The sequence below is a fragment of the Columba livia genome, chromosome 4, assembly GCF_036013475.1.
Source record: "Columba livia isolate bColLiv1 breed racing homer chromosome 4, bColLiv1.pat.W.v2, whole genome shotgun sequence".
NCBI lineage: Eukaryota > Metazoa > Chordata > Aves > Columbiformes > Columbidae > Columba > Columba livia.
Window position 1 is genome coordinate 68,001,869 of NC_088605.1, and position 26,734 is coordinate 68,028,602.

The 26,734-nt window shown below is 36.4% G+C and overlaps 1 protein-coding gene across 1 annotated transcript in view; it reads right to left on the minus strand.

Moving 5' to 3' along the window:
• LOC102089076 (bifunctional heparan sulfate N-deacetylase/N-sulfotransferase 3) overlaps nucleotides 1-26,325 on the minus strand; it is a 299,272-nt gene extending 272,947 nt beyond the window's left edge. The window contains exon 1 of the mRNA XM_021298612.2: nucleotides 26,105-26,325. The gene's annotated coding sequence lies outside the window, so the exon portion shown is untranslated. The remainder of the gene's footprint in view (nucleotides 1-26,104) is intronic.
• Between the last annotated feature and the right edge of the window lie 409 nt (nucleotides 26,326-26,734).

A 26,734-nucleotide genomic window follows, 5' to 3' on the forward strand; every position in this document is an offset into this window, starting at 1 on the left:
ACGTGGGAAGGGCAAGCATAACCACAAAAAAACCAAGGTAGATACCAGCAAGAGTATTTTTCCCATTATACCACTTGAACAGAATTTTCCCATTAAAAAAAAAACTTCTTAGTGAAAAACATTTCATAAGGAAAATACTATTTGGGTAATAGGAAATTAAGAGCAAAACATTTTTTTCAATTCTACCTTGATGCTTCATGAGAGTCAGTGTAGAAGTCTCCCATTGCCCACTCCCATCTCATCACCACAAGTCAGAGAAGATACTGCACCATGCAACTAAGATGACAGTAGTGCATCAAGAAAGGCAAAATCCAGCCACAGACACTATCCTGCTGAGGCTACAGACCTGAGGCAACCTCAAAAATTCACTTTAAAAAACTCTCCATACTCTTAAGGAAAACAGACATTTACTGTGGAAAAACTAGGTGAAACAAAAAAATCTAACCACAGTTCAGCAAAGGAACACAGTCTGACAGAAAACATTAAGCCAGTCTTCAGTTATCAAATAGATATATTAGATTGTTATTTATGACCACATTTATAATCATTAACTATAAGGATATACACCTTGAAATACAGCACAAAGAATGAGCAATCTCACACACAAAGGATCCATAGAAAGGAGATGATTAAACCTGCTATGGGCATGCAATAAGTGCCATCTGGCTAACTTGTAACACCTTAAACCCTGTTCATTTGCTTCCTGTGTCTTTAATTCGATGGATGGACTACAGACAGGAAAAAACAGCTTCTTGCATCAGCTCACTGAACCTCTGGGAGTTGTGAGGGTAGCTAGAGTTAGGCTTCACTCTCTAATATACAGACTTTCCACCTCTGTGTTGCCTGATGACTTCAAGTCATGAAACCCTGTCCTCAGCATCATCACTTGTACCTGGAAGTGCACTGGGAGTTTCCTAAAGGTGCAGATGCTTAAATACTTTACAGAACGATACGATTACTGGAATATTCCTATTCGTCATAATGTATTTTTGCATGCATGTTCCTACCACTACTAGTATTGTACTATGCAACCAATGTATTAGTCTAAGAGGTAACCTTCTTTTGTTTGAGAGAGTGAGTTTTCTTTCTTCTAATAATACTATCTCCCCCAGTACATTTTCAATCTGGCTGAAATAGAATCTGTCATTTGTCTCAAAGATAGCATCCTGAAAAATGGAGGGGAAAAAAAACCTCTCTACATCTCTCAAGGTTCATCTCTGATAGGAATACCATAAGTGAGTGCAAACCATCCTTACACAAACTGACTCTGCTCCACCCAGTGCTTATTGGAAAAGGACAACTTTATCAGTTAGTATAAACTAAATCTGATACTTGAAGGAGCAACCGTTTAAGAAAAAGACTACACGACACTTCAGCTGCTATCTCTGTGCAGCCTTCTGTATGTTCACTGTTATCAAATTTCCCCAGCTGTTAAGGATGTTTGCATAAATATATTGTCTTCATCACATTGGCAGAAATGTAGTATGTTCTGTGATTTATAATCCACTAAATAGTCTTCTGCACAACTACAAGGAAATGTAAATTCTCTTCCTTATATCAAGTGCCAGTGGGGGGAAGGAGTAGTAAAAACTTTTTTTCTCTTGACTTCAAATACGCACTTATAGCTACTATCATGTTCTTTCATGGAAAACAATGAGGTATTCTGCTAGGAGCTTATCACTATGATGAGACCTCCATAACAAGTAAACTGGCAAATATTTGTGTAAAGGAATTATGAAGGGGAGAAGGGGAGCTATGTTAATCTCTGTCACCTGCTACCACTCATTCCCAACCCAACTGCTTGTGTTCCACACAGAAATGCTGTAATTTACTTCAAGCCTGTTAAAGGGCCAGTTTCACTACAGACATACTGAACAGAATTTGGGCAGACCTGTAAAATAAGAAAATGCAGAACCATACTTCAAAAGAAATGTATTTATATAAAATACATAAATACATTTAAATAATATCAATTTAATAGAACTATACTTTAAACTAGGGTTTATCCTCTCTCTTAATGTCGGGCCTCTGACGTATTGCACTGCCAGTGTATTACACTATATATTACTGTCCCATAATTCAAATTACCTCAAAGGAATTTCATGCCCATTCTATTACTGTGACTACAATGAATGATTTTAAGAGAACGATATAAAACAATCTCTGTGTTCTTGCTAATTATTTTACTGTAATACACAGAATATACTCTGCCATAATTTCTAGGCTCTTCATTTTATTCCACTGGTGGCATTTACTGTACTGTCAGTTTAAAATTATTTTTCATAAACTCTACAGCCAGGGACTTGGAAACAGCATCTTCTCCCCAGTATTCTTTTTCTAATATATTTCAAATTATTTGATTAACATCTGTTAAATAGAAAAAGTACAATAAACATAATTTACACATTCTGTTTATTCTGACAAAACCATTACAAAATCATAAATGATATCTACCTCTATTAAATTTTGCAAATATACATGGACCTGATACAGAAAGTAACTTGCCTAAACCACCCATACAATCACAATGCTGTAAAAACAGACCAGTTTACTAATGGTATCTACCAACCTCATATGAGGAAAAAATACTCTTTTCAATTCTATCAAAAGAGAAAACACAAATTTTCCCCTCCTGCTTTTTTAATCTGAGCAAGACAAAACAAAAGCCACAGATACCTATTTCTCTATCAAGATATCTATTTTCCTATCTAGAAACAGTAAGTTCAACAGTAATTGCTGCAAAAATTTTAGCTTGCTGAATTCAAATCTCACAGTATTGTTTTGTTTTCAACTTTTCTATTGCCCCTTGGACTTAAACAGCACAGAAATTTGATTCCTACTGGTTTCTCAAATGTAATTCATACCACAATTAATTCAAGTTTTATTTGCCTACATCAGTGCAACGAAAGACAACTGGTTTGATGTATAAGGACAATAGTCTGAAAAACACTGAGAAGGGCACAGAAGACCATGCAGCGTTTACTTCAGACAAGAAGAATGACTTTAATGTCCCTATGCCACCAACCTCACAAATTTCTTTCTACAGAGGACATTAATCAACACATGTCACTGACATGGCAGCAGTTGTCAACCCTCCTGGTTGTTGTATTGTTGTAGAAAGGGTCTAGTGCAGTTTCACCCAGAACTGCCACCCTGAGCTGAACTCTGAGAACACTATCAGTTGTCAGTGGAAAATGATTGAGACCTATCTGTTTTGCTGCAACACCTTCCCTTTTAGGCTGGATAAGCCACTTCTAGTGATCCAATACAAATATAGGAGGGTTTTTGTATGTGTGTGTGGAGGGGTGGGGAATGGGACACCACATCTCCAAGTGCTTGTATGACCCTGTTTCCATAAGAGAAATTTGTCACCACTATCCATCTTCCCCCTTGGAAAACTGAGGAGAAGACACATACCAAGCAACTTGCTGCAACTAAACAGGAAAATCGTGGCACTGTCTGCAATAAAAACTGAATTTAACAAATTCTGAACTAGTCTTCAATACCAAGTCAGGCTCCCTCATCTTCTATTTTTATTTCTTCCCTCAATAACCCAAATTCAATAAGCAAAAAGTGATCTCAAACCACATGCCCCAAAACTTGGATTTACATGTGGGCAGGCAGGTCAAAAACACTGTGAGTGGAGACAGTACATCTGTGGAGTATAAGCAGGATATTTTAAAACTGCAGAACACACTATTGTTATGAATTCAAACCTAATTTACATAGAAGGCTAAGATAAAATAGCAATAGGAACTTCAGAAATGCCTAATACCTAAAGAAAATATTCTTTAATTGGAAGAATCAAGTTCAAGAAGAAATGAACTTCAACTACCAAAAGTATGTGGACAGGCTGGAGAGGATCCAGGGAAGGGATATAAATATGATGAAAGGACTGGGAATCTGCCATATGAGGAAAGGCTGAGAGAAATGGGCTTGTTCAGCCTTGAGAAAAGAAGGTTTAGGGAAGACCTCATTACCATGTTCCACTATTTAAAGGGCGGTTACAAAGAAGACAGAGATTACCTTTTTACAAGGAGTCACATGGAAAAGACAAGGGGCAACAGGTACAAGTTACTCCTAGGGAGATTCTAATTGAACATAAGAGGGAAATTTGTCATGACGAGAACAATCAGCCACTGGAATAATCTCCCCAGGGAAGTGGTGCGTTTCCCAAGGCTGAACACTTAAGATTCAGCTGGACAGGGTGCTGGGCTTTCTTGTTCAGATCATGTTTCTGGCAAGAAAGGTTGGATAAGATGATCCTTGTGGTCCCTTCCAACCTGGTATTCTATGATACAATTAAAGCTTGTCAGCTCAGCCTGTCTTCCTTCAGTTTTAGGGTAACACAGTTTACTCTTTATGTATTATTTTGTTTGTTATGACTATCTCTATTACTACTGACACCAGATGAACAATTTCAGAGCTTGCAAAATCACTTTTTCTTACTGTTTTCATTGAGCTAACAAACTGCATTTCATATGTGCATATGGAAGCGTTTCAGTACCACAATTAACAGAAGTATAATCTCCATCTAGCAGAGTACCTTGAACATTTTTGTGAAGTTCAAAGTAACTCTGTAGACATCATGGGATTACTTGCATGCTGCCCACAGGGGCACTGCTGAATCAGGATGCACGTACTGCCACATGCTGCTGCAAAATGCAATACTTCAGCCTCTAGATTACCCTCCTCTAAGGGCTCACGTAAGAAGCACACTCATTTCTCACAGAAAGGTGACTTTTCTAAGCAACCCCTGCTGGTGGCATTGATGAAATCGAGAGGTTGCCCTCTGAAGCAGAAAGGAGAAATTGGTTCATGTGGTAGGCATTAAATGGAATACTTAGCTGCAACAAAGAAATTCACAACCAAGTGAGTTGAACATTTCTGATGTGTTGAAAACAATTGCTTTTAAAACTCAGAGTAATTATTATTATTTCCTTTTAAAATAAAACACGCAACACCTAAAGGAAGAAAAGGAATTATTATACTTCATCCACGTGTGCATAACTACTACAATCCATGTTTACACTCCTGGATATAAACACAGTCCTCATCTCAATAGATTATCCAAGTCAGACTACTGAATTATCACCCCTAATGCCTTTAAATCAACTTAATCAGAGAATAGGATAGGGGTTGCGTGTGTGTCCCCAGACTTCTTAGGTAAAATGTAATGGCACGCCAGTCTTTACTACCTCTTACCATCCGTCAAGATAGCTGAGCAAGAAAGCTTCAAGAGTAAAGAACATGATCAATACATAAATATTTTTTCAATCAAATGCGGGGCATATATACATTACAACACAGGCCTTTCAACAAGAAGTAACCTTAAAGCTATAGGTGGAAATAAAAGTAGATGATGTCAACTGACAGTTTATGAAGACAGCTCCTGGTAAATCTTGTCATCCATAATCAAGTTTATTAAAGTTTCCTTAGTAAGTTTTAAGTTTGTTTCAGTACACCCCAGCACTCTGTCTTGCAAAATACACAAACCTCTCTTGCAAACTTTACCTGTTGTCACTCAGAAAACACAGCATCTTTTACCACTTTAGAGGCCCATCAAGCACACAGCACACCAGGCTGACAATTGAATCCTGCTTTTTTCCTCACTTCTCCTGACAGAAGAATGATTTAGAAGTAACTAGAGCCTTGCTCTGCTCTGAAATGCAATGAACTCCAAATGGTAACAGTCCCATTTCAAGCATTATTCAAAAGGATGCTATAAGCTGAAGAACTCCCAGCTTGTGGAAGGGAGTGACAAAACCCTTTAAATTAATCACTATAGCACCTTCTTCTGTTTAATGCTGAAATGTGGGGGAAATACAAAGCTATTCCTTGAGAGCCAGTCTGGAAGAATACATCTGATACTTTGAACATACCTGCTCAATTAAAGAAAAATTTAGAGAAACTCCATTAAATATTATAACACCACACTGATGTAAAGCAAGTCTTAGCTCAACAGCAGCACAGAGCTTTAGAAGAAGAGGAGCCTGGTTCTCAAGTTACAATCAACAAAGTTTCTTCTGGTAGCTGACAGCTGAAGAACTTTAATTAGGAGAAAAGTATATCTGTGTTTTATTAAGGAACTGGCACTATGCAAGTTTTTGCACATCACCGTAGCATGAATTGATATATAAGAGAAGGGTGGATGATGAGAGCCACTAGGACTGTAAAGTGAAAAGGTTAGTTGTAATACATAATTAACCATGTACCAGACTGAATTTTTCATTCCATCAATGAAGGACAAGAGCAGAGCTCAGCATGCTACTGCTGGGATGTAGTCACACAAATGGTCCTACAGTGATTCTGCTGAAGGAGGAAAAAAGATGCAGGAATTTTTTTTCCCCTTTGCAGCTCCATAACAGGCTAGAATATTTAAAACTCCATCTTTGACATTACTATACATATTCCAACTCTAAATTGCACATATTATTACTTGACATAATTCCTAAGAAGGGCAAAAATCTCACATAAATATTTATTATGTTTGTGAAAATTGATGTAAACTGTTAATTTATAAACTTTCACTATTTGTAAACACCAAAATACCCAAAGGTATCTGCTTGCTTTGCTTTTCAGTCAGGATACTATTTCCATTGCCTGCTCATAATTGTAGTAATCTGGCAAAAGTAAAGCAATAGGATAGGTCTGAAATTCACACAACTAGAAGTTTCAGTGGAGGAAAATATGCAGACATGAGAGGATTTTCCCTACACTATCCTCTGGTGATTTTCTTATTATATGGTATTGTTTCCCTACCTGCCTCAGCCTCTTCATTTAACATTCACCAGGTGCTCATTCTATTTTTGCATTTTCCACATCTGTCTTTGGCTATGGCCTAAATTCCACCAAGTCCAGAAAACTGCTCCAATTTAATACTGGCACCCAAGTGGCACTCAGCCCTGTTACTCAGTGGGTGGCAGACCTAATATCAACTGGAAATATATATATGTATTTTTTTCCTAGGGTGACAGCAGGGATTGCAGTCCAAGTTATGTAACCTGGATGAGCTATGCAGTCTTGTCCTTACCAACCAATTGTGCCACAGAATCACTGTATATCCTAGAGGCAGACAAACCTGGTATTTCTAAGCTACATTTCCCCACAGTTTGCAAAGTTAAAATCATTTAGGAAACTCTTTTCCATATTTACTAAAAGACAGTGAAAATTCTTAAAAAATAATTATCCAGCTGCTATTCTTATACTTCCCTACATTACACGGTAGATATCAGCAATGCCAGATTAACAATATATTCACCTGAGAATGTGACAGAAAGCTTGTTAATACTATTTAAGTGTAGTACTCACTGTCTAAGTATTTTTTTTTTTTTAATAGAAACAAGGTAATTTTCCCATTTTCTCCCTCTAAATAGGGCAGACTGGGATTTTTTTTTATAGTAAGTAGCAATCCTTGCATCCACATTTCATCTACACAAATGAAGTTACAGTTGTGCATGGATAGCTTGGGAATGATATGTATGAATCTGCATAAGCCACATATTAAAGCTTGTAAAAATGAATTTCAACATTGAATTCCACACTATGCTTATTTAGGCTCTGTATGTGGATTCAGCAGAAGTGAAGTCTTTGCTATTTCTTATGAAACTTTGTAAGAAGATTTTTAACACATAAAACCAAAGAATTTTCCCCACCTCCTCAAAAGCACTCTGTAGGCAAACCCAAGCCTGCTTAAATAATATGTATACACAAAACAGCAAATATGTTTCTGAACAGAAATGAAAGTCCTCTTAAAAAAGAAAAAACCCAAACACTCTGCATTTGATTAGCAGAAAGTGATTTTTTTGTTTGTTTGTTTCACAAATGACTATAAACAGGGAAATGGTGACCACTTGTGAATACATTGTTACTTAGCTGGTGTCTTCTCAGATAGGTATTACTTGGCATAGAAATCCTCTATATATGCTAGAACTGGTTTAACTTGCAATTATTTAAAAAAGACCCTTCTGTGAGCCATTTCCTTACCTATTAGGTAGATAATTTTATAGAATCACAGAATGCTAGGGATTAGAAGGGACCTCGAAAGATCATCTAGTCCAATCCCCCCGCCAGAGCAGGAACACCCAGATGAGGTAAGTTAACCTCATTTAAAAAAACCCAAACAAACAAACAATCAAGAAGGGATAGATTATTATGACTGCATTCAGATATTTGTTTCAAGGACAGCTATCTTTCACCATGGTTTCCCCTCAGTCACAAGTCTTGCTGATGAACTACCATGCTTTGGTATCTCAGACTTCTTTTCATTTGAGATCAGCTCTTGACCGTAAGGTTTTGGCACTGCAATTCAACTGTGTCCTAGCTCTCTTTCCCTCTTGCTTTGAAATCAGTTATTAGGCTTGTCTCTTCGACAATAAGATAAATAATAGCCATTGAGTTTATTGTATTTGAAGGTCATTTTTCACTCCACCTTCAGCAATGTCTATTCACAAGCTGACCAACACCTGTTGTTTAGGAACCGTAAATTCTTTATGGGAAAATAATTGAGTCAATAGACAGAGGAACACCAATATGAAATACATTGCCATTAATTCCTTTCCCCACTTCCAAAGTTCACAGTCTTCTGGGAGAGGTTTGTTAGAATGATGTATGTATTTAATTTAATCCAAATGGGAAATACAATAGGTTCCGAAATGTTAAGCATACCATGGTCATTATTACCACATATTAGCTGTGACCCGCAATATGACCCCACATTTTCCAATAATATAGGGATTTCTATTTCTTCAGAGTGTATTATTTTTCTTCTTCCATCTTAATTCACACGTAGCTGCATGTATCTTCATTACACAATGGGAAGAATAGAACATCTTGTTTCCTGTCCTCTTGACAGCTCCTATAATGACTGCTTTCAGACAGGCAAAAACTGGAGATCAGTATAGGAAACAAGGTTCTATTACTGCTATAAAACTTTACTGCTCAAGTCCCTGAGTTGCTTTTACGTCTTGAGCTGCCAGATAGGATGTGTGACAAGAATTTTATGAACTACCTTGGTGTACTTTTATAATTAAATAAGCTGGACAGATACAATCCATTAAGCTCCCAAGAACATTGTACAAGCAATAATATCCTAAGACTCCTCTGCTATGGATAACCATTCCAACTTCCACATAGCAAGTACCTAAATGTGAGCCAAATTGCAACCATTAATTCCATGACTTTTTCACAGCATTTGGTTTCTGGTTTGGATTAGCCAGGTTTCAGTTTCAAGACGTCATTTCTCACTATGTTTTGCTCTGTAGAACAAAGTGATTAGGAGTCACGGCATAAACATAACAATACAGTCATGTCTCGTTATTCATTTTCAGGTGTTAAATTTGTAACTCTAAGAATCTCACGGCAGGACACGGACATTTTTTATGTCATTTTTGACCCAGCAGTGATAAAATGTTCATTATTCAATATAATTCCGCTAATCCTTTTCACTCTTTTCCTTCTAGATGGAAGCTTACCTTATTTTAAGTATCAACCTCAGCCTTCATTTCTCCATTTGGTGAAATTAATGTATTTAATATGCAATCAGTCTAACAACATTCTTACAAAATTGCACTGCTAAGGGCAATGTGCCCGTCTCACAGCACATGACCAGTTACTGGTATGCAATTCAGGCACAGAATACATCAAGAAACTGCAAAGGAAAGGCAATTCCTATGGTGTTCAATACATTTATTCTCACCATACAATTCACGCAGCTGCTGATGAAAATAAGATAGGAATGATTACAATCTAACCAGAAAATAAACCAAATAATCACAGTTCGTTCCAAGCGTAGTCCACAGAAGCCTGTTACCATCATTTTCAGCACACAGATCTGGTGCAGGAGATGCAACTGGTCTATGAGACATGCTTGAAAATGCAAAGCACAATATGGTGCAAGTTCTACTACAAAAATCTAATAAAGCACTTGTGAGAGCCTGTCCAGTAGCAGAAAAAAAAAAAACAAAAACAAAACTATCAGTACCTAATCTTATCTCCTGTCAACCCAGGGTTGTCAGTGTGATTCTGGTGACCATTTTCATAAAATCATATTCCACTGAGAACATACCAAATGGATCAATTCTCATTATCTCCAAGAGATACAGAGATACACAAATTGGCTTGGGAAGGCTCTCTGAGCGTTATAGCCTCAGTATAGTTCACTGCTTAGGAGCTAGCTTGGTTCAGTGTTAACTGGCTCAGATGCTAGCAAGACTAAGTTTCTAACATATAAACTACTACAGGTTTCTTCACAAGATTTCCTTGTCACCCCACCTCTATCATTACTACACATGGCTTTGATGGGTTAAGGTTTGAGGGATTTTTCCACCCTTCATTTGAATTAACTGCAGGGGTAAACACCAATTGTCCTCCAGCTTCATTTAAAATACTGCTTTAGTTTTGCATGCTTTATAATTCCTGTTTGTTACATACATACAGCCCTACCTCTATTAAAAGCAAAACTTTTATAGACCACACATGCCCTAAATAGAAGGAAAAAAAAAAAAAAAAATCACAAAGATTGAATAGTGCAAAATACATGAGAACTGGAGAAACCAGACAGCTTTACAGAAACTTTGTCCTGCAATACATTCAGCTTGCTACTTTAATAAAAACAGTATGCTACTTATACAGCTTTCCATTCATCTACAACAACAGCAGCAGGAGGTTTTCTGTATGACAAATAGAAAGACTATGAAAAAAAATATTCAGAAACAAAAATCAGTGATGGGGCCCATGACAGATGCAGACATTAAAAAGATCTTGCCATATAAATAACACCGGCAAAACACATGCAACTATAAGTTACTTTTGCAGAAGTCTCACTTTCTGAAAATTAAGGAGATTAACTTTAAACCTTATCTTAATATGTATGTTTCTCCATTGTAACTGAAGAATGCTACTTGCTCAGATTTGCAGCATGGATTTTATTGATAAGATGTAAAGAAACTCCACAATATCTGTGCTTAATTTAAACAAAGACTACATTTTGTGTGCAAGTCAGGAAGCGACAGCCAAATGACCTGTTATGAATATATGTAACAATAGATGAAAAAGTTATAGACAGCATTTGGCACTTAAAAAAAGTGAAATCCTGTATCTAAAACCTCAACCCATTTTGCCATTTTGTGGCAAGTGCATATAACATGCAGAATACCTCAACCTTGAAAAGCCTGAAAGAGGCATTATTTATCATCCACTTAACATATGTATGCCAGCAACATCAAAGATTTCTCCTTTAATTTTAAAAGAAAACATTTTCTGGAAGATCAGTCAAAAGATATTAAGGCCCATTCATTATTTACAGCTTCAGAAGTGTGGAAGTTGGGGAAAAAGAATTTGAAGGAGTTGAAAGAACATGCTGTCACTGTTGAACAGCAAAGCCTTGAGCATAACCTTAAAGTTTCATATAAACCTACTGATTTGAAGAGTACCGTGTTTATTCAACTTGCTATACTGGAAAATGAAAGGAAGAGGACTTACAGGGCTTAATGGCCAAAGCTGGACTGCTCAAAATCATAAAAAATGTCACTTAATCTCAAAAGTGTCTGTACAGTTAGCTCCCGTATTTGAAGAGACAACCCATAATAAATGGCAGTAAACAGCAGGCTTTAAGGTGAACACCACTGTAAATCATGAAGCAAAAAGCACTGGAAGGATGACCATTTGATTGCATTTAATTAATGTTTTCTTCTAATAAATCTGGTAATGTATAATATGGGATTAGATAAGAAAATAAAACCCATTTTAAAAAGTCAGTAAGCAATGTAAATATATTGGTCCATATTTTATTAGAATCTTATTACAATGACAACAAAAATGCTAATGATATTTTTTTTTTTTTTAAATGAACTTACATGAATCCTTTAGAACCAGGTTATCATGCTTTCCAAAGGGAATGTCAGAGCTCTGAGGGACTTTGATACACATCAGGATCTTTTGAAACACTTCTGGGTTTTGTATATGAAAAAGCAAAGTGCCTGAAAACACTGACTGCCAAAATTCCAAATGATACATTATGGGGATTTTGGCTCAGGAAGCACACTGACGCACCAAGGTTAGCAGGCCATCTGGCAGTCCCTGAAAATACTCGAAAGAGACATTATATCAGGGCTTCTATGCTGTAGAGTGTGTATGGTGGAGGGGAGGAGGTTAATAGAAAAAAGAAATAGTTACAAAATGAAACCACAAAACCAAAATAGGCTCAGAAATAGCACCTCGTGCCTAATGGAACTAATTGATAAATGATATGCTGTGGATAAAATGCTGAACAGATGCAAAAAAAATTTAAAGGGTTTTTTTTAGGCAAATATTGCCAAAAATGAAATAAGCCATCTAGCCAGAGTAGATAAAAAAAATAAATCACGAAACAACAACAAAACCAAAAACCCCCAACCAAGCAAACCCCAAAAAACACACAACAAAAAAACAACCAAACAAAAACCACATGCCAAACATTAGAGACCACTGAAGATACTGAAAATGCTGTGGGCTAAATTGTTCCATGCTTACATAGACTAACACAGTGCAACCACCACTCCCTTCATATTTCTAGCAAATACATAAATCAGTGACATCTTTCTTTCCTGTGGAATTTATCCAGTTGAAAAGCAGACAGCACAAGAAAAGAATGGCTTCCATATGAATTCTGTGCCTTCCTCTGCTCAACTCCAAAAGGATTCAAAGGTACAGCATTTCAGACCCCATGGTGCCCCACATAACCACTAAAGAAATTTGCCATGCCAGAAGGATTTCAGATAACATCATTTTTTTCTGTTCCTATGATGACATAATAATACAATCATTGAAAAGATACAATTTCATCCATTGTGTTTTTCTCCTTGGCAACACTGCAACCGTTTCACACTCACTTACTTTGATTTTCTGGAGACCTGATCTGGCATACCTGGCTCAGGCTCAAAATACAGTGCTTGTTCATTGACAAGGCAAAAATCTCTGGAGAGAACTCCAAAAGAAATATCCGTGTGCCCTATATGATTAATCTTTTCACCAATATATTCCCTTTGATATAGTATTACTGTCTAAGTAAGTTTCAAGTAAAAGTCCTGTCTCATGAGTTTCTGGCCATTTTCCTCTGAAAACAAAAGAACCACATCTGTCTTTCATTCTAAAACTTGTATTTACTGAGAAACATTCTAATGGGCAATTCATAACCTTTTTAAATATGAAAAATAAAAATATTTCAAAGTTGTGTTGATGATAACTTTTTTCTAAAATTTGATTCAAAGTTAACTATTTAATTGGAGGAATTTATTAACATTTATATAAATTATTTTTTGATTAAGAGTTATAAACTTCTAAATAAAACAAGCTGTATGTGAAGATGGACCATTATCACCAAATTTACTCAGAAATTAAAGCTTGTTGTGACTTAGATTTAGAACTACCTAAAGCAAATACCTAAATTATCCTTCTTCTCCAAGACTTCACATTAAATATATCTACAATTATTCTTGCAGGTGTATTTTCCCACCACACATTTTGTTCATGTTTTAAGGATTTTCACTGATGAAATAATGAAGATCCAAACATACTCAAGCAACTTTTCAAGCAACCAGCCATGACACTAAAACATTTATAGGTCAATTCACTACAGCACCAAGCATTTTGTCCCTCGTCCTGCAAAGTACTTCAGTACACTGTGCTCAACTTTGAATTTAATGCAATTCCATACCTGTTCAGTCAGGGTCATTCATGTTCCAGAGAGCTGACAGCAGCCTGTAGAACTACAGATTCTGTAACATTCATGTTTAATTCTGCTAAATGCTACTTGTCCTCTAGAGAGCTGGAAGATCTGATTTTGTACATGAGAGTGAAACTGCATGTCTACAACAGCAGCTACAGCAAACATCTTTGTTGATACTGGATTAAGATTCAGTCATATTGATTTACTGATAAACCCTTGTTTTAATGCAAACTATAAATACATTTGATTGTGACTCCCTTCAGATAATTTATCACTCAATCTTCTGGCTGTAGAGATGAGACATCTGCTTTTTACCTGTAAGAGTCTCATTTCTAAGATAGGCATCCCTCAAGCACATGCTAGATGCAACAGCAACCCTGCCTACCATCAGCCAAGATGATGCACACTTACGTCAGAAGCCTGCTCCCTGCTGACCAGTTCTCTCCATTTTGTGACACTTATTATGGAGTTAAAAAAAAGGTATAAAAACCCAAAGCAGATGATATTTTTCACCTACAAGACTTGGGAAAAACTGATATGTAGATTTGAGTATGGGTGCATGTGTTTCTGAAGCTACTTTTGACAATAACCTACCACATAACAGGTGCACCAGCATAAATCAATAACTGATTTGTTACAGACAACAAATGGTCCTTCCACAACAACATTCTCAATTTATCATATTATAATTGAAGTGTGGCCTCTCTATAGCCAGCCAATATGCCAAGACAGATGGCATATACTTCTCAGAGCTCCAGACATCAGAAATCCACAGCTCAACCTTCGAAGCTAATCACATTTCTCCTTACAGTACCAGATTTAAAGAAAGAATAAGCGTGCTTTTACAAATGTGGAGAATATAGCTAAACTTCATTTAAAATCAGCTAGGCTTAACCAGGCGTGCAATACATACTTGTGACTCACTGGTAATGAAAAATCACTAGATTTTAAGAACTGTTCGTGCACTCACTTGAACTTTGAGTGTTAGACCCACCTTAGTTTAATGTTCACTAAGTCTGTTTGCTCCTGCACAGTTACATGTTACCCAGAGCAACATGCATTGTTTTCTCATTGAATGGCCATCAAAAATACAGAGCTACAAATAAAAGTCCCAATGTTTAAAACCAGACAGATATACCTAACTCCAGGCAGCATTACAGGGTTTCTTCCCTGAGGTTTTGAATCACTGTCCATCTGTACTTTAAACTGCAGCTCTGTTTTCAACCACTTCATCACTCCTCCACATGGGAGAAATGAGAAGTGTCAAGAGCCACTGAACACAAAATTTCCACAGTTGATCAACACATCACTACTCAAAACAGATGTTCTTGTAATAACAGTGCACTGGGAAAACACCAGTACATTAAATGGCTTCCAACTCTTAACCTTTTATGCTGCTCCCATGTTAGCCATAGCTCTTAAACAACTAAAATGGAATAGGTTGATTTCTTACAATAAACGTACCAGGTAAAACACAAGGTTCACCTTTCCTTGGAAAGGTTACCCCAGTTTACACTGTCAAAGAGTTAGATTACCTTGGAATTTACAAAAACAAGTTAGATTATTCATGAGAATTAGGATGCAGGAACAAGACTCCTGAAGAAAAACACACAGATCACATCTATCTTAGGACTTTCAAAGGCACCAGGCCATTGTTTTTTTTTCCCCCCACTACTCTACATTCTTCACTACTTCTATAACAATCATATAATACATATGATTTTCATATTATTAGAAGAAAACTTTTCCTTTTTAGTGTGTATTTAGAACATAAGGAATATCAGGGGCAGGGGAAGATTCCAATATACTAAAGTAGGGAGAAATCTGACCAAAGTTCTTCAGGGTGATTTAGTTCCAGATAAAATCCCAATTACATTTAAAGGGGAAATAGCAAAAACAAATATTAAGAGTATCCAAAGGAAGAAGCAACATGAGACAAATCTTCCATTGACATCTATCAAAAATTTCCTTTCCAATTACCACTATGTGTCTTTCAATACATACTAGTGAAGAAATTATTATAAAACTCATGAAAACAAGAATACTTTTAGATGCCTATTAATTCCAACAACTCTAAGCCAGCTATGACAGAAAGCAGAATGACCTCTCTATACTCTAAGCAACTAAATCAGCCTAGAGATATTTCACAATGCAACCTGCAAATCTGTTGAACCTTTAACCAACCCGATGTTTAGTATTTAACATGGAAAAAGCTTTCAGAAAGAGTTAAAACAACACCATTTCACAGAATGTGACATCTTCACATAAAAAGAGCCTTCAGAGGCTCTGAAAAAAAAAAAAAAAAAAAAAAAAAAAAAAAGAGTCAAATTACTAGCTACTGAGAGACTACTGCTTCATCACCAGTTTCATGTCTGGTGACACAAGCCTTCCCCTACTTTGTCATAAAGGAACAGTTGCTCAAGACATTATTTTTCACAAGCTAGTCTCACCCACATTTCCACTCTTTGTTCAGCTGATTCCCTAAAAAAGAAAAAAAAAAAATTAAAATAACTGTAAAAGCATCACCAAATAACCTTGAATCCCTTCAGCATTGCAGACACAATCCAACTGGTTTCAGGTCAGGTTAAGAAAAAAACCCAACAAAATACACACCACCACCACTACCACCAACCCCACAACAAAACAAACAAAAAAATCCCAAAAAAACCCCCAAAAAACCCCACTACAAACACCACAATGACAAACACAATCTTAAAATACTCTGCAGAGACTATGAAAGTGATACCAAGCGTAGGATGGCCTCTGATCCATAGATCAATAGCAGCTGCACAATTCAGAAGAACATTCCTGAGGGGTCAACGACCAACTTTTCCTCTACTTCCACATGGTGACACCTGCTGAATTGGTTATGTCTGACATTCTATTCCACTGCAGCAGGTCCTGTAGGAGCATATGCTGAGCTCACTTTGTATGTACTGGTCATAAAAAATACCAGATGTTCCAAAGAGGAGAAAGAATGATATAAAGGTAATGTATCTAAGCAAGGACAGTGTTTGAGGCAGTGAGTATTAAGCAGATACCACAATATTGTATTAGTCTCAGCTAGCAGAAGGAGGAGGTGTGATATTTAATCATACTGCAAGGTTAGTACTACACACAGCAGCTGGCTGATACATGCAGTAGGACAGCCTGCCAGTACTTCACTTGAAGACTCCCTTTTGGTCTAATATCAGTCACAAAAAGAAAACACATGCCAAGTATGTTTCTATTTTGTGCTCTACTCTGTGCACTCATGTCAGTACTGACGTGTTGTGGGTTTTTTTTTTTGGATGAGCAGTCAATGGGAATATCATTAGTAGCCTCACAGCTCAGTGAAGGGAGAATCACCAGGATTTAAGGAAATAAGGCGTGGGGCAGTATCCAAAGCAATCACTCTAGGTCACAATTCATGAGTTATGACAGATGACACAATGCAGCACCAGATGAAGGATGATCAACTACTGCAAGTGAACTGGGTTAGCACTTCAGTGGCCACACACTACAGCAGGGAGGCCACTAATTAGACATGAAAGGAAAGGATGCACTGCTCACTGTTTTGAATGTGTCAGAATATATAACATACAATTGGACTGGCAGAGCGAGGTTCGTATTTCTTTTAGCCATGACAACAACATATTAATTTAGAATTAAGTATAATGCTGCTTATAATGTTTAAAATACTAGAATAAAATTTCCACATGCTCTTATCCTAATAAGCAGCAAAAGGGTGACCCTTGACTGACAGATTTGGCCCAGCTTTCTAACCTTCAGAAACAATGAAAGCCCTACAGTGCTGAAAAAAGAAAACATACAGATTTGATAACAGGCAACAGTTGCACACACTGTTCCAGCTCTACTCAGAGGACTTCAGAAAAATCTCTGCTTTTCTTTAACCAAAGTAAACCAGAAGGACCAACAGTGCACTTAACGTATTTTGTAGTATCACCTCAATCTCTTTTAGAGCTCTCAACCTCCATGTGTCCCAAAAATCCTACAGGTTGAGGATGCTGTGCATTCACCCAGCACTTGCTGGTTTATGACAGAAAAGGAAACAATATGGCTGGTCTGCAGTTTCTTGACAATACTCTCAAGAGTTCAGTTCCATTGCCATGTTTCACCTGTTCTTTGGGATTCGGTTTATTTTATTGAAAGCTCAAGTATATACTAAGAATCTCAATATTTCCTATAATTTATCTTCTAAAATTTAAAACTAAAATTTTCAGATTATCAGAATCAATTTATACATAAATAATTGCAGATATTAACATTCTCTCAAAAACTCTCTAAACATGCAAAAATAAAGTGGAAAATAAAAAGAAAAAACTTCCAAAGATCACTGTTAAAAGGCAAATATTCACGCCTGCTCTTTATATGCCTCTCTGAACTGTTTCCCAGCTTCTTCACTGGGGAAAAGTTTTGCATAAGAATAATAATTTTTATTGTATTTTTCAGAGGATAATAAAATTATATCCATTTATAAAAACAGAGTTACCATCTTCTGTTCTCAACACCACTGCCACATTTCCTTCTGTCTCTGGCATACTGTACAAACATGATTTAAATCAGGTCCATGTTCTCTGACATATTAGACACCCATCTTGCTATCTTCTCTTTGTTTTACTAAGCAGTAAAAGCATTGCAGCTCAAATTATCAGTTTATGAGGGGGAGAAGGTGTGTTTTTTTGTTGGTAGTTTGTTCATTTGATCTCAGTTTTTATTTGTGGTTTAGGGTTGTTTATGTAAATGTGGTCGCTACAGATACTGCCTGAGGGGAAAAAATAAAGCAAAATAAAACCAGCAAAAATCGGTGATTCACTAAGTCTAAGCTGGTGACATACTGAAAAGCACTGAGGGACCGATCCAGCTATTTCCATGAACAATTTGTATGATTTCGAATATTCTGAGCCCACACTGCTTGCTGAAATGTATCTTTATCAGTAGTTGAAACACTCAAAAAAAAATATCACTAATCAGTTTTGTTAATGGTTATTGATATTCATTTCTGGTCAGTCTAATAAGCATTTCATTCTGAAAAAAAATAAACAAAGTTTTCCCCTGCATACAACATTTTTGTGCAAGTTCCAAAAACTACTGAATTTAGGGTAAACCTTACTAATATCATCTAGGTCAGTCGCTTCTCGTGGAACTGAGCCAACCCAGATGACTCAGCCTTCTTCAGCACTTGGGATGAACTAAAGTGAAACAGACCTCAACATTTTTCATATCCAGTCAGACATGTAGACTACTGATACTAATATTGAACTAAAAAGAAACTACATAAACTGTTAAATTAGCACCCATACAAAAAGTGACTAATTACTTAATTTCAGTAAAGTATTAATACTTATAAGTCTACCTTCTAAAAAAGACTACAAGGATATGATAGGATTATGAATCCATTGCTTATGAATCTAATCCACAGAGTTTTTACCAAAATCAACACTACCCATCTATTTAATGGCTGAGCCTCCAAATACTAAATATCAAATTAGATATTTTGATTTTTAGAACAAGTGTCTGAACCACTTCAATTATTCAATTTCTCTCTTACATACCAGTTTGTGTGTTCAAGTCACTTTTACTCATTTGTAACAAAGAGATATTAGTACAATCTTTAAAATATCTCCCCCAGAAACCTTAATAGCTCCTCTTTACCCTAAAATTACCAATTATAGCCTTGCTCCTCTTCCTCCTCCTTGAGAAACCACAGACTACTCTGCAGTGTCTATCTTCATGAACCGGTAGTTAGATCTTTTTCTCAAAGGGAATGTATCTTTGCTTTCATCATCTATAAACAAGGCGATTAAAATGGACACTAACTTGTCCAACCAAAAAAACCCCCAAACAAACCCCAAGGAATACCTTGGCAAATAAGGACTATGCCAACTTTTGGCAGGACTCAGATGTAAATAAATAAGTAAAATTTTACCTTCGCTAGCATAATTAGTTTTTTTCACTTCTGGGCTTCTATTCAGTGCAACGACAGAGGTAGGAAGCTGAAGTGATCTGATAGCTGGTATCAGGATTTGTTCTTAAGGCTGACAGTGGTACAAAGAAAGCAGAACTTTGAAGCAAACATCTTTTAAAATTCAAGTTGTTATTCACAGTCCGAACTGTGATCCCCAACAAGTTTTGAAATCTTCTCCCATTCTTTTAACCATGGGAAAAGCAGATTCAAAGTTTATTTATCCTTAGCAGTGGATATAAACATAACTTTAAGTCAATTTCCTCTGCTCCTCTTCTAGAAACTGAATGCTTTATGAATCTGCAGATATTTTCCTGGCTACAAAGAGCAAAACCACTGCAAAACAGTAGAATCATTATGTAGTTTTTTGTGTTTGTTATTTGATCCTAGCAAATAAATCCACCTAGCATGTGTGCTGTTAGTACTAGATAGGTTTTTTCAAAATTTGTATTTAATACCAGTTAATACTTTCTGTATTTTAACGTCAACTAAAGTTTGTTATTTACAGGCTCATGAAGTAAGAATCTACTTGCCTCCCTAACTTCACATTCAGCAGTAACACTTTCTAGAGGCAGCAAAAAACAGGCAAATGGTTGAAGAATCCATTTTGTATAATAATTACATTATCTTCATCTTTGGTATAGATTATATTATACATGTACAATGTATATATTTAAATTTTTAAAAAGCTATTAAAAATGAGAAAATACATAAGAGTGGAGTGCAAAGATGAAGGTGAAAAACTGTTAGAGGCAATGTGTAGGTTATTAAAACAAACTGGAACAAAACAAAGGCTTAAAACTTCCCAATACATAAGCAAAATGGAAGGCAAAGCTGCAGCATGGCTAAAGCAGGTGAGTAAAAAACTAAAACAAAGCATAAACTTCACCCCCCCCCCGCCCCTCCCAACCACAAACAGAAAGCATCCTTTAAAAAGCTGAGAAGTATTCCACTATGAAGAACAGAAATGGTCAGGAACTTCGGCAAATTAAATATTAACATAACGACTAAATATTTTTAAGAAATAATTTGCAAGCAGCGTGAAAATCGATAATGAATCATTTTTTCCAAAGATACCAGAGTGGGAAAACTTCCAAAGAGTCTCCTTTGAGGAAAACAAAGACATAAAAGTAGTGTTCAGAGAAGATAAGGCGACAGTATAAAACCTTGTGAAATCTTTACATGAGTTTATGTTGAAGAGTGTAGGGAATGTCCCAAACTGGAACCCTTCTCCAAGCAATGTATTGGTAGATGTCCTAAAAAAACACCCCAAAAAAATCCAAAAAATACCACTGACAAAAGGAATCAGTAACAAACCACCCGCGTGCACTACAGGAATTAAAAGCTGAAATAGTTGTTGCTAATCTTGAAGTGTAATTTCTCAGTTTAAAAACCTATGCTGTTTTCCAGAATTAGAAGTTATGCAGGTGACAATTTTCAAGGAGGGTTCTATGGGAAGTCTGAAGGAACACACACCGGCAGCCTAATGCCAACACGGGGTATGGCACTATGCGTGACAATCTACTGAGCAGGAATCAACACAGCTTTTATTAGGGGAATTCATGCCTCAGACTTCTGTTCTTACCTAGACTGAGCCCTGTGAAGTAGGTGAGCACATACGATCTGCTTGGTACAGTCCACCTAATTTTCTAAAAGGTGCTGCACAAAAATTTCTTAAAAAAAAAAAAACAAAAACAAAACAACCCCACAGAACTGTTAAAGAATCCAAGCAGCTACAAATTAGTAATAAGGTTTCTCACACAAATAAGCAAGACACTTTAAAAAAGGACATAGAAGAAAAAAGGAAATAGGTAGTTTTCACACTGGAGGTGCATAGATTTTGGAGTTCTGCTGGAATCTTTGCTTTTTCCTCAGTTCAACAAGCTTCATAAATTACCAAAAGGAAGGTATAAACATGTAGCTTGACAAAGGGTCTGCTTAACATATTTGACTGTCTAGGGTACCAAACTTGAGGATTATTTGTGAAGAACCACAGTAAGAACCTTGTGACACCAACTGACAGGAAAAGGTGTGGTAGATGCAGACAAAACACAAGAGACACAGGGTAAAAAAAAAAAGCATCACAAAGTCTGAACTGACCACCGTTGCATGGAAATGAAGTCTTCATACCATAATGGATTGCTCTATTGAACACTAAGCTGTCATCTCCCTAGCAGTCAGAAGACATGCTGAATGTACTTTAAAAACTACTCAGTAGGGGGAAAAAAAACAAACAAACCCCCACAAACAACACACACCACCACAAGCTATCATTATATTAGTGCATAAATCCATTATGTTCCAGCATATTAAATACTTTTTGCAATTCTAGCTTCCACTCCACTCACTTTTAAAAGTGATGTAACAAAACTTGAAAGAGGAACAGAGAAGGACAATTAACTGTATCAAATAACTTTCACAGACTCAGACAGTCCAGGACTTTTCAGTGTAGAGAATTTATATGACATATGGTATGACAGCAATTTATAAGCAACTAACAAAGCCAATGAAGTGACCACTGTTCATTTTTTATTTGCTTGCTGATACCACTGAGTGGTCCCTAGTTCTTGTTTGGGAGGAAACAAAGATGATGCTTCCATCCACCATGAGATACTTGTATCAGTACAACCTAAACCCTGAAGAAGCTCCTGGTCCAAATGTAGTGCACTAAACTTGCATTAAGATTTCCTGTGCTAGGAGAGCTAGGAGAGCTGTGCTTGGAGAGCTAGGAAAATATTCTAGGAAATATCACTGTTTATTTGTGAAGTTCTTGAAATCTTTTTCTAGACATCTGTCAGTAGCTACGGTTGCTGCTGTTCCTACTGTTCATCACTATTGTAGATAAAGTTTTAATCTGACATAGAAGAGCTGTTTCTACATCCTAATGCATTATAGAATGATTTGTCTTACAACAGCTAAAAAAGAAAAAACTACAGGCAGTTGTGAAAAATTTGGTAACACTCTTCACATATGCATATCATCTAGCTTCTGAACTACTGCTTAGGATTGCTGATATACACATCTTTATTGACTGATTTTACACTTAAAAACCTTCACAGAAAAGACAGATTAATCTGAAAAGTTACATTTGTTTGAAAATAATGCACTGAGGTTCTCCTATCTAAAGCATTACTTTAACACCTCTCCATCTTTTCACATTCTTAGACTTTGCAAGACTTCATGCAACTATTTTAGAAACATGTATAATTCACTGATTTTTTAAAAAAATATCTTAACTATTTTATTGACTACTTTTATTCTTGTCATTGGATGACACAATCCATGAGGCTAATGTAATTCCATATTCTATTTCTAAAACAGAAACCTCAATTCTAAGTTATAACAGAAGAATTTCTATTTTGTAGTTATACATAAGGTTCATAGCAGTTTCAAAATCATAATCACCAGCTTTATTCAATCTAAATAAATGAAGAATTCACCAGCTTCATAAGAACTTCATGAACACATTGGATTTTATAACATTCTTTTAAAGTGTTTTACCAGTCCACATCTTAAACATGTAGTGAGGTTACTTTAAGTAACACCAAAGAAAATATAAAAGAGAGAATCACACAGCTAACATGGAGCTGGAATAGCTTATTGTAGAGAAAACATCTATTTATTTATTTATTAAAGGCAACTAGAATCTACTTTTGTATCATGAAGTAGAAGAAAATCTAAAACAACAAACACTAGCATGGGCATTTTCAGTACCTACTAGATGCTTAAGTATCCCCTTCCAACAATACGAATAGCTATTCAACATATCCTACTAGTCATTTGGTTATCATATTTTATATCTCACAATACAATACTAGAAAATACCTCTGCCACTGGCTTCAGTACAGAAACACCGGATAAATTCTATTTCCCGTTAAACTGAAAGTCTAAGAAATTAACTGGATGGTAGTGAACAGTCCTTGAACTTCTGGAAAATGTAATCATTTTCAAACGAAATTAAAACTCTTACAGGTTGTTATGAAGTATTTCATTTTTACATGAATATTGACAGCAAATCTTATGCTTCTATTGACAAGAAGTGCTTTGCATCTGTAACCTTTGAAAACAAGTAAGTATTTCTGGAAATGAGAGACAGCAGCCTTAGCTTCAAGAGAACAAAAGAAAGGAAAGAAATAAATCAGACTGCTTGTGCAACCCACATGCCATACCATGGGTTTGGTTTAATCTCTCCTGAACTCTCCCTCACTGCCTCTCACTGAGGCAATGTAAAGATGACAATTTCTCCAATGGCTGCAATCTCTTTTCTTGATGTTTCATTTACTATCATCCTTAACTCCTTTGTTCATTTCATTACAAGATGTTCCTCTTACTACCCCAAGCATGTTGCTGCGCACTGAGCAAGACAAACTCTGCTGCATAAGTATTGCCCAGGGATCATGGCTTGAAGGACAACTAATTCAAGCATGACTGCTCACTAAAATCACAACAGACAGCAAGTGTCCTGTGAGAAAGGGTAAAGGGAACACCTCATTTAAAAATCGCAGTCATAGTTAACAACTTGCCAAATGCTACAAATTGAAAAGAACAATACCAAGATTTTAGACTATATCTAGCTAAAAGTTTTTTCCACCTACTTCCCTGTGACTGTCAATGACTTTGACAAAACTGACACATGGGTTTCCTTAAGAAATAAAAGTGCTTTCAAATGAATACTTGTGTGACAAAATGGATTTTTAAACTGCCCTTTGAGTCATACTGGTTGACCAGTAATCACATAAATACAGAAGAGACACATTAAAGATTCACGTTACCCATTTTGACAAATGCTAGCCTGTCAAAGGCACTGCCATGTACATACCAAGAAATCAGGCAATAAACACAGGAATACTGCAGAATGGCCATCTCCATGCTGCATAGTGAAGCCCCATTTAAAATTAGTACACCTGACAGTATTAATGCAGTTCATGTGTGCCTAAGTGTTGCTCTACTTGTTACAGCTGCTGTGTGCTCCAGTTGAGAGGCTTGGCTGTGAAATCTGCAAGTATCGACAAAGTTCAGCTGGCAATCATTTTAACTTTGACTGTTGTCTTAATGGTACCCAGATCAGCAACAGCTTAAGACCTTTCTGAATTATAGTCTATTATTTACGTATTTGCTGGCTGTCATGATTTATAATTTGGTATGGCATTTATAAACATAGGAGATTCGAGTCCTGAAATTCAAGTTACTGTCACATTGCAGAAAGACTAAATAATAAGGCTTCCCATTCCCTTGTAGTGTGTTTCTAAACTGTTTCCTCATGGCAGCATGGTAGCAGAATATTTTTCTTCCAGAATAACGAAGAAAAAATGGTTTGTGTGTGTGAAAGTCAAGCTGTATCTTTCTATAAGCAAAAGGGGATAGATATTCCCAAGGTTCAGGCTTTTTTTGTTTATAATTTGAGATTAGAATCTGCATTAATAGTGTCAGGTGTACTAATTAATTTTTTTGTTTGCTTTTGTTTGTTTTTGTGGTTGGTTTTGGTTTTTGTTTTCTTTGTTTTTTTTTTTTTTTTTTTTTTGACATTTACCTTTTTGCTGTTGTTTACAGGTTCTAATAGTTTCTAAGCATATTCACATAATTATTTGTTAAGCATTCCTAAATACAGATGAAAAACTTTGTAGTATCTCTCAGTGTTTAAATAAGAACCATTAAAAATAGCAGTTGACTGCACATGGTGTGCCTCATGGGCTGCCCAAGGAAGTCTTGATAGTTCATATCTTGGCAGAGATTGTCACACACAGAAGAAGAAAATTCCATTAAAAATTCATGTTACTTCTTTAAAAAGGTTTCACATTTGTGTTCTTCTAGAATTTGTCTGAACAATGACAACAGCACTTAGCTCACAGTAAATATTTGTGCTACATTAAAGACCCAATAGTGCAGTATTTTAGCACCTCTATACAGTAATAGTTAAGTTGGCTTGGAATTTTCCTGCATTTTCCATTAAAATAAACAACAACAACAAAAAAATAAGTATGTTGCAGCTCAGAACAAAATTTTTTGTTCTTGTTTCTATTCTAAAGAGAAAATACAGTTCTTGCCTTTAGTTCTAAATAAAACTATTAAGGAAGCTATTCATGCTTTATGATCCTATAGGAAACAGGCATACACACAAAAAAACCTACCCCAGTGCCTGATGCTTTAAAGGAAAACTGAATAAAACAAAGAACCTCACTGACAACAAACCTAACAGGTTGAGTTTGGCAAGTTTTTACAGAATTATTCTACAGAAGGTATTTTTCTCCCAGACATTTTCTGTATTCTCGTAAAGTAGTCATAAGACACAGCTAGTTTCCTTCTTCTCCTTAACATGAGCAACTATAAATATTCAAAGCTGTAAAATTAACTGGATCCATCAATAACTCAGCAGTGGTGCTGAGAGGAAACAATGTGACCACACACTTTGTAAAGTGCTCATTACCACCACTAACCTTTGAGCGTAAGCAATCCACAGGAAAACATTGAAGATCAGCTGGCTCCACTGCTGCCAACGTCTTGTGGCTCTGGGGACAGCCTTGTCCTGCCATACCACGGGAAATGGCAGAAACAGCTCCATCTTCTCCTCTTCAGAAGGCAGCACTAATGAGGTCAACACGTACTTGCTTTATTGCCTTTCCTTGATTAAGTCCTTCCCAGCACCTGCTTTTCCTTCTGGCACCTTCACAGTGTTCATGCCCCTTTCCTGATCATCTGTGTCATGAAGGGACAGTTTTAAGGTGGCAAAACGAGTTCCAAAACAGACTTTATTCTGGCCAGAAAAGTACAGCCAATGAACCGACCAAAATAGGGTTTATACAATTAGTTAGCCCTCCGATAACATAAGATAAAGGTTTGGATATCAGTTGAGGAAATTATTGGGGTGTAGCAAATGAGAATGATGACGATCCATAGCATGCATGCGCACACTCACAAGACACAAAGCCAGAGCCCTCTGACTCCAGGACCCACCTCCAATCTACTTCTGCCTTCATAAACGTCAAGACAACATTTTCATCATCCCTGCAGCTGAAGTGACCATTGTATTCCCCTTCTCAGTGTAGAAAGAGGTTAACTCCCAGCCC